The sequence below is a fragment of the Ursus arctos genome, unplaced genomic scaffold, assembly GCF_023065955.2.
Source record: "Ursus arctos isolate Adak ecotype North America unplaced genomic scaffold, UrsArc2.0 scaffold_24, whole genome shotgun sequence".
NCBI lineage: Eukaryota > Metazoa > Chordata > Mammalia > Carnivora > Ursidae > Ursus > Ursus arctos.
This window is the reverse complement of record NW_026622919.1, coordinates 11,183,103-11,194,897: the sequence shown is the minus strand read 5'-3', so window position 1 is coordinate 11,194,897 and position 11,795 is coordinate 11,183,103.

Genomic DNA, 11,795 nt, shown 5'->3' with positions numbered 1-11,795 from the left:
TCAATCTCATAAAAACTATCTATGAAAAGCCTACAGCAAATATCATTCTCAATGGGGAAAAGCTGGAAGCCTTTCCCTTAAGGTCAGGAACACGACAAGGATGCCCACTCTTGCCACTATTATTCAACATAGTACTAGAAGTCCTTGCAACAGCAATCAGACAACAAAAGGGATAAAAGGTATCCAAATCGGCAAAGAAGAAGTCAAAATGTCTCTCTTCACAGATGACATGACACTCTATATGGAAAACCCAAAAGAATCCACGCCCAAACTATTAGAAATTACAGAGCAATTCAGTAATGTGGCGGGATACAAAATCAATGCTCAGAAATCAGTTGCACTTCTATACACGAATAATGAGACTGAAGAAAGAGAAATTAGGGAATCCATCCCATTTACAATAGCACCAAAAACCATACGTTACCTTGGAATTAACTTAACCAGAGACGTAAAGGACCTATATTCTAGAAACTATAAATCACTATTGAAAGACATTGAGGAAGACACAAAAAAGATGGAAAAATATTCCATGCTCATGGATCGGAAGAATTAGCATAGTTAACATGTCCATGCTACCCAGAGCAATCTACACTTTCAATGCTATCCCGATCAAAATACCAATGACATTTCTCAAGGAACTGGAACAAATAGTCCTTAAATTTGTATGGAACCAGAAAAGGCCCTGAATCGCCAAGGAACTGTTGAAAAGGAAAAACAAAGCTGGGGGCATCACAATGCCGGATTTCGAGCTGTACTACAAAGCTGTGATCACAAAGACAGCATGGTACTGGCACAAAAACAGACACATAGACCAATGGAACAGAATAGAGAACCCAGAAATGGACCCTCGGCTCTTTGGGCAACTAATCTTTGATAAAGCAGGAAAAAACATCCGGTGGAAAAAAGACAGTCTCTTCAATAAATGGTGCTGGGAAAATTGGACAGCTACATGCAAAAGAATGAAACTTGACCACTCTCTCACACCATACACAAAGATAAACTCCAAATGGATGAAAGACCTCGATGTGAGACAGAAATCCATCAATATCCTAGAGGAGAACATAGGCAGCACCCTCTACGACATCGGCCAAAGCAACGTTTTTCATGACACATCTCCAAAGGCAAGAGAAACAAAAGATAAAATGAACTTGTGGGGCTTCATCAAGATAAAAAGCTTCTGCACAGCCAAGGAAACAGTCAAAAAAACCTAAGAGGCAGCCCACGGAATGGGAGAATATATTTGCAAATGATGCTACAGATAAAAGACTGGTATCCAAGATCTACAAAGAACTTCTCAAACTCAATACATGAGAAACAAATAAACAAATCATAAAATGGGCAGAAGATATGAACAGACACTGTTCCAATGATGACATACAAATGGCTAACAGACACATGAAAAAATGTTCAAAATCATTAGCCATCAGGGAAATTCAAATCAAAACCACACTGAAATACCACCTTACGCCAGTTAGAATGGCAAAAATTGACAAGGCAAGAAACAACAGTTGCTGGAGAGGATGTGGAGAAAGGGGATCCCTCCTACATTGTTGGTGGGAATGCAAGTTGGTACAGCCACTCTGGAAAACAGTGTGGAGGTCCCTTAAAAAGTTAAAAATTGAGCTACCCTATGACCCAGCCATTGCACTACTGGGTATTTACTCCAAAGATAAAGACGTAGTGAAGAGAAGGGCCATATGCACCCCAATATTCATAGCAGCATTGTCCACAATAGCTAAATCGTGGAAGGAACTGAGATGCCCTTCAACAGATGACTGGATTAAGAAGTTGTGGTCCATGTATACAATGGAATATTACTCAGCTATCAGAAAGAACGAGTTCTCAACATTTGCTGCAACATGGACGGCACTGGAGGAGATAATGCTAAGTGAAATAAGTCAAGCAGAGAAAGACAATTATCATATGATTTCTCTCATCTATGGAACATAAGAACTAGGAAGATCGGTAGGGGAAGAAAGGGATAAAGAAAGGGGTGGTAATCAGAAGGGGGAATGAAGCATGAGAGACTATGGACCCTGAGAAACAAACTGAGGGCTTCAGAGGGGAGGGGGGTGGGGGAATGGGATAGGCTGGTGATGGGTAGTAAGGAGGGCACGTATTGCATGGTGCATTGGGTGTTATACGCAAGTAATGAATCATCGAATTTTACATCGGAAACCAGGGATGTACTGTATGGTGACTAACATAATATAATAAAAAAAAATTAAAAAAAAAAAAAGAAACCCAGAGTAGGTTTTCAGGGCATAGTGTTTAATTTTTTTTTTTTGCTTAAAGTAGCAAAACACAGGGAACCAAATCCAGAGGAAGTCTCTGTGGGAGACGAAGGTCAAGTGGGAGGAAGAAAGTGGCCAGTTTATGATTTACTGCTCTTGAGAGGCAAAGCAAATTGCATTTCTCCAGGGAGATTTTCTCAACCCTCAACAGGTTCAGCCAGAGAAAACCATTCGCAAATCCCCAGACAATGATTATGGGACACACTTCTCCTTCCCTCACCCAACCGGGAAACACAATACCGTATGCTAGTAACCCAGCAATAGAAAGTACTCACGTCTAGTATGGAAAATGTACAAAAATTTCTGTACAAGTTTAAATTTCTAGGAAAGGCAGCAAAAAGGCCCACATGATGGATTTCTTTTTTTACTGGTCACGAGTGCTATGAACTCTTAAGCCTGGAGGGGTCTTTGCAAGCCACCCCAACCCATGTGTTCTCATTTGGCACAGAAGAAATAGGAATCCAATCACTTTTGAAAGAGTGATCTCTAGCGCGAGAATTCTAGGAGCTTTAGGGGAGCCAGAATGTTACTATACTCACGTTAGAATCCAGCTCTTCGCATACCACTTAGTTGATTCATGTTCTAAATTGTTTATAGGGAAGCTGATTTTGCTGTAGTTGTCATAACTACATGCTGTGCTGTCATTTCCTGGAACCCGGGGCATTGTTATAGGCAAAGCTTAGTACAATACTATAGATGGGTCTCAGCAACTCAAGGACTTATTGGTTCAGTCTCTCCTTTCTGCTCTCAGGTCATGGAGTTGTTTTCATTGTTGCCTAGCAACGGCACAGTGGCCCCTGTATTGAGGTCCATCCCTCCTGCTTCTAGGAAATCATCATCACCACCCACAAAAAGCTCATATTCTTGCTTGTTTCATGAGCAGAGGTTCTTACGGCCCATTTCTTAGGGCACAGGATCCTTGACATCTTATTAAATTTCCTTACATGAGTATTTCTTGGCCCATGAAGTTTGAAAATTTTGATGTGAAGCGAATTCAATCTGTTAAAATTTTTTTTAAATAAAATTTCATCTGTTAAAAAAGTTTTCCTTAACCTCCAAATTTCTCAGATTCTTCATGAGCTTACGCACGTTGTGACTCTCTTAAAGGCAGATAGAACACGGAGTATTTCCCCAACTTTTTGGATGCGGACACCGTTTTGGCCAAGCATCTTGCGGGAACGACGCCCCCAGGAACCAACGCTGGGAAACGCTGAATTACTTCAACCTGTACCTCATATTTTCCTGGGAAAAACCCTTACAAACTGAAGTTTTCATAGACAATTGTGTTAAGCAGTATACAGCCATAGAGCAAAGATCTACCTTATGACAAACCAGGTACTTATTCAGTCCTTTGTATACATATGCTTTCATATTAGGCTCCTTTTGAAAGCATCTACAGTGATACGTGTCATGGAGAATAACTCATTCATACGGCTCTTTTCTGAAATATCTATCTTCCTCAAAAAACCTTATGTTTGGAAACATGTGCTTCCTATCTGCACCAGAAGATCCCGACAGGTGGCCATGCTCCAGCTCTCTGAAAGACACCACTTTCCAGCATCAGCCGTAAGGGCGCCTTCCAAGTCCTACCTAGTTCAGATTCAAAAAATGCTCTGACTTTTGTGCTGGTGAAAGCGGCCGGTCCCAGGGAAGAATGAAGAGCATCCTTCTTCCCTCACTCTTTCATCAAGAGGGGCACTGAACAGGGAGTTTTGGGAGTATCCCCGGGGTCCAGAGCTGGTTTGAAGGTGCTGCGGAGACAAGCCCAGGGCTGAGAGCTCTTCATATGGTGTCTCAGCATGCCAAGTCTTGGGTTTGCCTTCTTAAGGGTTCGGTCTTTCATGAAAGCCTAAGTACCTGGTCAGCGTAGAGCTGTCTCCTTCCTGGGTAAAACTGCCTTCTTTCTCTGCTGGACCATTCTGGGAAGGCTGGAATAGATGATTTGATCTAGATTTTTTGAGCTTCAGGAAGAAACTTTGTTATTTTGGGGACTCTTTCACTGGGGTTCATTTTTCCTTGCCTTCTTTCCACATACATGGGCTTAGATTAGATGTGAGTCCAAGGAGGTCACTCAATCTTCTGACTTTTGGGCTCAGGGCAGAGGCACAAATGGAGTCCTGGCGGTTTGGATGTAGAAAAGGTTTTGCATAGGGGTTTGGACCCAAAGCTTGTGGTGATAAATGACAGAGTTTCTCCAGAATGGCTCCTTTGCGTGTATCCTGGGTCAACCTTCAATCATAATAGCAATCACAATAAAGGGAGTCAAGTGAATATTTTGATTTCTCAGTGCATAGAGAATGCATGTTCACATGACACTGTGGTCTATTAAGTGTGCAATAGCATTATGTCTAAAAAAATATACGTGTTTTAAATAAAAAGTATTTTATTGCCGAAAAATGCTGACCAGCTACCTGAGCTTTTGGTCAGCTGTAATCACTTCTCACAAATACAATCAGGATGAACAAGTTCGAGATATTGCGAGAATTACCAAGATGTGACACAGAGACACGAAGTGAGCAAATGCTGTTGGAGAAATGTTACCAATAAACTTGCCCAATGCACGGTTGCCACAAACCTTCAATTTGTAAAAAATGCGGTATCCACAAAGTGCCATAAACTGAAGTGTAATAAAACAAGGTATGCCCATAAATAGATGGGGAATTTCAGGTCCTGGATCCCGGTTCTCTGTCTCTCACTCTCTCTTCATGTTTCCTTATCAGAGACACAGAAGTAGTTTTGAGCCTGTTCAGACAACTAAAACCAAATGGCTTATACATCTGATGACATTGGCAGCTGAGAGCATTTTAGAAAGGTCCCCATTCAATTTCCCTTCCCAGAGGTTGAAACTACTTCGGAACATAATGGGTAATTATTCTTCAGTGGGTACATGGACCTCCAAATAAATAAGCACTGAACTCTTGAAACTCTCCTGAGGCTTACTTTGAACGCAGTTCAAGCTGTCACCACCCAGGAGGCCCGGATTAAATTCTAGGGAGAGAAGTGCTTCTCAAACGCAATACATGAAAAACAAATAATCAAACAAAAAAATGGGCAGAAGATATGAACAGACACTTTTCCAATGAAGACATACAAATGGCTAACGGACCCATGAAAAAATGTTCAAAATCATTAGCCATCAGGGAAATTCAAATCAAAACCACCTTGAGATACCATCTTACACCAGTTAGAATGGCAAAAATGGACAAGGCAAGAAACAACAAATGTTGGAGAGGATGTGGAGAAACGGGATCCCTCCTACATTGTTGGTGGGAATGCAAGTTGGTACAGCCCCTTTGGAAAACAGTGTGGAGGTCCCTCAAAAAGTTAAAAATAGAGCTACCATATGACCCAGCAAATGCACTACTGGGTATTTACCCCAAAGATACAGATGTAGTGAAGAGAAGGGCCATATGCACCCCAATGCTCATAGCAGCATTGTCCACAATAGCCAAATTGTGGAAGGAGCCGAGATGCCCTTCAACTGATGAATGGATTAAGAAGATGTGGTCCATATATACAATAGAATATTACTCAGCCATCAGAAAGAACGATTACACAACATTTGCAGCAACATGGATGGGACTGGAGGAGATTATGCTAAGTGAAATAAGTCAAGCAGAGAAAGACAATTATCATATGGTTTCACTCATTTATGGAACATAAGAAATAGCAGGGAGATCAGTAGGAGAAGGAAGGGAAGAATGAAGGGGGGGTAAACAGTAGGGGGAATGAACCATGAGAGACTGTGGACTCTGGGAAACAAACTGAGGGCTTCAGAGGGGAGGGGGGTGGGGGATTGGGATAGGCCGGTGATGGGTATTAAGGAGGGTACATATTGCAGGGAGCACTGGGTGTTATACGCAAACAATGAATCATGGAACACTACATCAGAAACTAAGGATGTACTGTATGGTGACTAACATAACATTAAAAAAAAAAAATTGGGGCCAAAAAAAAAAAAAAAAAAAAAAAAAGTGCTTCGGGTCCAGCCTCCCTGATGGCGTAGACTGACTGCTAGGCCGAAAGCAAGCAAGAAATCGGCCGTGTTGGTTTCCATATCTGACCAGGAGGTGGCGCGATTGGAAAAACCTATGTCTGCATCTCACTAGAAACAAGAAGTTTCTGTTATTCACAGTGAGGTCAAAGACCAAAGCAAAACTGGAAGAAGACCAAATATTGTCAAAGGCAATAATTCATATCTTGAAGATTCTTGCAGTCCCTGGGTGTATGTCTTGGGGAGGGTCCAGAGGAGAAAGGCAATAAGAAATCTCCTATGTACATTCTGGGAATTGTAGAGACGGCTTCCCGTGTTCTTTTAGAGAAAGGTACAAAGACAAAGCGCTCTTATGTTGTCGTAAATAATAAATGGGAGTAGAGTGGGAGAAGGACTTTTTATTCCTTTTCTAGAAAGAAACAGCTTCATGATTCCCGTGCCATGACCTTTCCTTTTGCCCTGGAGGAACAGAAACTTCCTGAGTTCTACAATTAGACCATTTGACATTTCTTACTCTCATGGTATTTAAGACCTGGGAAGGATTTTAGAGAATATTCAGTCCAAGGATTACCCAGCACAGGAATCGATCTCATGAGTAGATAGTAGACACGCTATTTGCAAAGGTCACCAGGGCCAGTGGTCCATTGATACATCTTTCAGTTCATCCTTGGACCTGCATGTGAGGTTTTTGTTTTAACTGAGCTCCTAATGCTGCTTATTCAACACTCTATTTATTCATGATCCATTCATTAAATGGATATCCACTTATGTAATTAATATATGCCCGTGGCTTCCCATGCCAGGCACTGAACAAAACAGGTTATGTGCCTTACCTTACTAAATGCTGTACCCAGCACCTGAGACAAGTACTATTATTTCCCATTTGCAGGTAAAGCAACTAATACTCAGAAAAATTAGGTAATTTGTCCACAGGGACTACCGCTAGCAAGTGGTGATGGTCATGGCAGGGAGCTTGCTTTGAGCCCTCTGACCAACCCAGGGCTCACATACTGAGCTACAATGTTCTCGCTGACCCAAAGTGGGTGTGGATGGCCCCGGAGGGACCCTGTCTTCTCACCCGGCCACCCGAGCATTTTCATCTCAACCCTGCTGGGCACATCTGTGCTGCTGGGCACCTGGATCGATCTTAGGCTCTTCAGTCTAATGCCCCTTCATCCACACGCTAACCTTTCAAATACCTGAGTGCTATGAACATATCCTGGCACTCATTCTATCAATTTTTCTTTTAAGGTTAAACAGACCCAGTTTTCTTTTTTTTTTTTTTTTTAAAGATTTTATTTATTTATTCGACAGAGAGAGAGACAGCCAGCGAGAGAGGGAACACAAGCAGGGGGAGTGGGAGAGGAAGAAGCAGGCTCCTAGCGGAGGAGCCTGATGTGGGGCTCGATCCCATAACGCCGGGATCACGCCCTGAGCCGAAGGCAGACGCTTAACCGCTGTGCCACCCAGGCGCTCCTAGACCCAGTTTTCTAACTGTTCCCTAAAAGACATGGCTTGTGCCCTCTTACTACCCTGTTGGCTCTCTCTGTAACCAAGTCATTTGTCAATGTTTCTCTTTTTTAAAAAAAAAACATGACTTCAGTAGAAATAAATCAGTGGGCGTGATTGCTTTCTTTGAGCCACACAGCATCCTGTCCAGAGTGGGAGGGTATGGGTTCTGATGATATTTCTAAAACCAAACCAGTTATCCTTTGGCCCTGGGTAAACCACTTAATCCCTGTGGGATTCTATTTCCTTATTTGTAGGTCTCTTTGTACTCGTTGTAACCTTCTGAGACTTGCCATTCCTCGTCCATGGGACATCTGCCTGTGCCCTGTGAGGACAGAGGCTGCTTGGGGCTGCTCTCTCCGCCCTTAGAGCACCCCACGGCTGTTTAACTGGCAAAATAATGGATTCCCCACATGGGAATAATTATACCTTCTCTTCCTCCTTTACGGGATTGTGGTGCAAAACAAATGAGAAAAAAGCACTCCGCTAAAAATAATGCTGCTCCCATTACCCACAGACTCTACTGCTTACACTTTTTTTTTAAAAGGCGTATAATTGCTGTGCATGGAATATAATACTCCCTGAGTAGTTTTTCCTTACTTTATTCAACTGTTCATTCATTCTTTATTTTTTAAGAGTCTACTATGGGCTCAGATAATGCATTTTAGTTTAAAGGACTGTTTATAAGCCCAGTAAATTCCTCTCCTCTACTCAAGTTGCACTATTTTCCTTGTCTAATCCTGGCACTCTTTCTTTTCCTCCATCTACTTCTATCACTTACATGTGTACAGTCTAAACCTATTACTTTTACTGCAGTATGCAGTGACTGAGTTTGGTTTCGACTGCATTCGTTAGACATAAAATCCATGTGTTTGTTTTTTTATTTGTTTGCTGGAAAAAATCGTATGGGAAGAATGGGCTGTAGGGGCTCTTTCAAATATAGGAAGGGGCTGATGTGTTTTAATCTATTTCTCCTGATGGAATAAGAAAAGGAAACCATGAAAGCATGGCTTAAAGTGATCTAATTACACCAGGCAAAAATTTTTATTGTGATTGAAAGTTATCAGTCCCTACAGTAACTTGCCCGTTTTAGGCTGAAAGGAGTCTAAAAAGTAAGGACCTTAAAAGAAATTGATACTGGGGATGCTGGTGTATTTTTCTTTTCCATGAGAAGTCTTTCAAAGCAGGTGAAATGCCTTTTTCACTTCCTAATGTTTCCTACAAATGTGTTCCATGAAACTCTGTAATTAGATTCCTTGCAAAAGACTTGTCTATTGGGGCGCCTGGGTGGCGCAGTTGTTAAGCGTCTGCCTTTGGCTCAGGGCGTGATCCCAGCGTTCTGGGATCGAGCCCTACATCAGGCTCTTCTGCTGGGAGCCTGCTTCTTCCTCTCCCACTCCCCCTGCTTGTGTTCCCTCTCTCGCTGGCTGTCTCTGTCAAATAAATAAATAAAATCTTAAAAAAAAAAAAAGACTTGTCTATTATGTGCCCTTCCGAGAGATCTATAATGTACCCCAAAGAAACCAATATAACTTTGTTTAACCCAATGTTGTCCAATCTTGACTTTAGAATCTTTTGTTCACAGAACATGTTTACCATCTTGGGAAATGCATGCATGGAATGATTTGGGACAGATTCAGCTCTAGAAGCCAAGGGGTCCCACCCAAACTCTAGGGGTCTTTGCCTTCTAGATAGCCTTCTTCATTCCTAGACATATGCTGTTTGCAAAAACCCTCCAGCAAATATGAAATAGTCTAAAACAAGTCTTTGCTTCCTATAATTTGAGTCTGAGGTGCAAATATTAGATGAGGTCTCAGAATCCTCTATTACCGTGATTCAGAAAGGTCAACGTAAGACCCAACCAGACTCCAAAGTCTTTCAGTGCCTCAAGATATTCCAAGCACGTTTCATGGAGTTGTCTTCCAGCCGTGGGGGGCTCTATTCTTTAAGTTTGGCCAACACAGTCAAGGAAGTTGCCTCTTTGGGGAAAGTCGGCTGAGCTGAGGCAAGTATTCCATCCATCCCAGACATCCTCCTGCAGAAGATGGAGCCAGGTGCTGCAACCACCCAAGCCGCAGGCCCCGGGCACCTCACTCTATCCAACACTCATGATGTTTTACCTAATCGCATCTGGCCCAGAGTCATGCCAAAGGGAAAGTGAACTTGCCATTGCAGCCTGCGGAGAATTCGATCGTTCTACTCTGCTTCTCCCCTGTGGGATCTCACTAGTTGGGGCTCGGAGTCCTTTTATCTGTCTTACAACAAGAAGACACTGCTGCAGCACCATGATTCTGAGACTCAGTCTTCCTCGGGGCAATCTCTGCTTCCCAGATCTTAATCCTTGCCTGTTGTGTCATAGTCCCAGGACCACAGCCTCACTTCCTAACCCTTCCAGGATCAGAGCCCAATTTTCCCCAGCAGCTGATAGGACAGGTTTTCTTCCCGAGCATTCACATACTGGCAGACCCTGATTCTTCCTGCTCCGAAGCCAGCCAGCAGCCACACAGATCTGAGTATAACCTTGCACTTAATGCTCCCCTTGGTAGAGAGGTGTTTACTGTGGAATTGTTGGGTCATATAGGAACTCTATGTTAACATTCTGAGGATATGCCAAACTTTATTTTATAGTGCCGAATCCTTTTACGTTCTTAACAGCAATGTATGAAGGTTCCAGGACCTCCACATTGTCACCAACACTTGCCAGTTTCTGTTTGTTTGCCTTTTTACCTGGAGACATGCTAGTGGGTGTAGAGTGCTGTCTCATTTTGGTTTTGGTTTGTACTTCCTTATGCCTCATAATGCAGAGCTTCTTTTTATGTGCCTATTGGCTATTTGTAGATCTTGTTTAGAGAAATGTCTTTTCAAATCTTTGCCCTATTTTAAAATTGGGCATTTTATCTTTTTTGTTGAGTTGCAAGATATTTTAAATATATGCTTTGGGTACTCAACCTTTGTCATGTTTGATTGGCAAAAATTTTCTCCCTTTCTGTGGGCTATCTTTTCGTTTTCTGGATAGTGCCTTTTGACACAGGACAGTTTTGAATTTTGAAATCCAAATTATTAATTTTTCCTTGTGCTTTTTGTGTCGTATCTAAGAAATCATTGCCTAATACAAAGTTGCTACGATGCGCACATAGTATACTTAGATTTATAGCTTTAGTTCTTGGGTTTGGTTTTTGATCCATTTTGAGGTAATTTTTGCATATGGTGTGAGGAATAGGTCCCCTTCCATTCTTTTGCATGGGAATACCCTAGAATGTAATCTTGCCTTGTACTTCTATGTTGGGAAAAAGCTTTGTAAAGTCCTTGCAATTACACAATTTCCAAATCAGGAAACTGACTACTTGATTGCAGTTATGAGTACGTGTAGCTGGACCTGTGATTTGGATGCCAACGGTCAGAGGACAGGATCTCGTTCTAACCAATCCCAGAAGACTCTTATGTTATCATGTGGGCTTTTCAATGTAGAGTTTCTGTATGGACTCAGAAGGCCTCAGATTATATTCCAGCAAAGGGCGGCATTTTCCAGGAAGGAGACATCTTTTAGGCAGATGGAGATTTTGGCGATGATGGCATTTAGTTAATGGCATTTGGCTCGCAGGGATCTTGCAACATTGAGTCCTGGGACTGAAGATAGATCATATGATGATAGAGTAAGTTCATGGTCCAATTTCAGGGAAGACAGCAGGATTTTTTTCTAGGGAGTTCTTTTTTCTGTATGCCATCGGCTCTTAAAAAGATGAGACATACCAGACCCAGAAAAAATGCTAACAATCTTGCCCTTTCCACAAGAGATTAGGAGACTAAAATGTGTATCATCAAGAATTTTTATTCCTGCTCAGCAATGGATGAACTAGTTTTTTTCACCCTTGATGAGAGCTTTGTTTAGTTTCATGGGGGTGGGGGGCCCTCATTTTTTGAACCATCTCTCTACTCTTTGATTTGATTAATATTAAATGTCCAAAAATTTAATTAAGATCAATACTTGTGACAAGTGC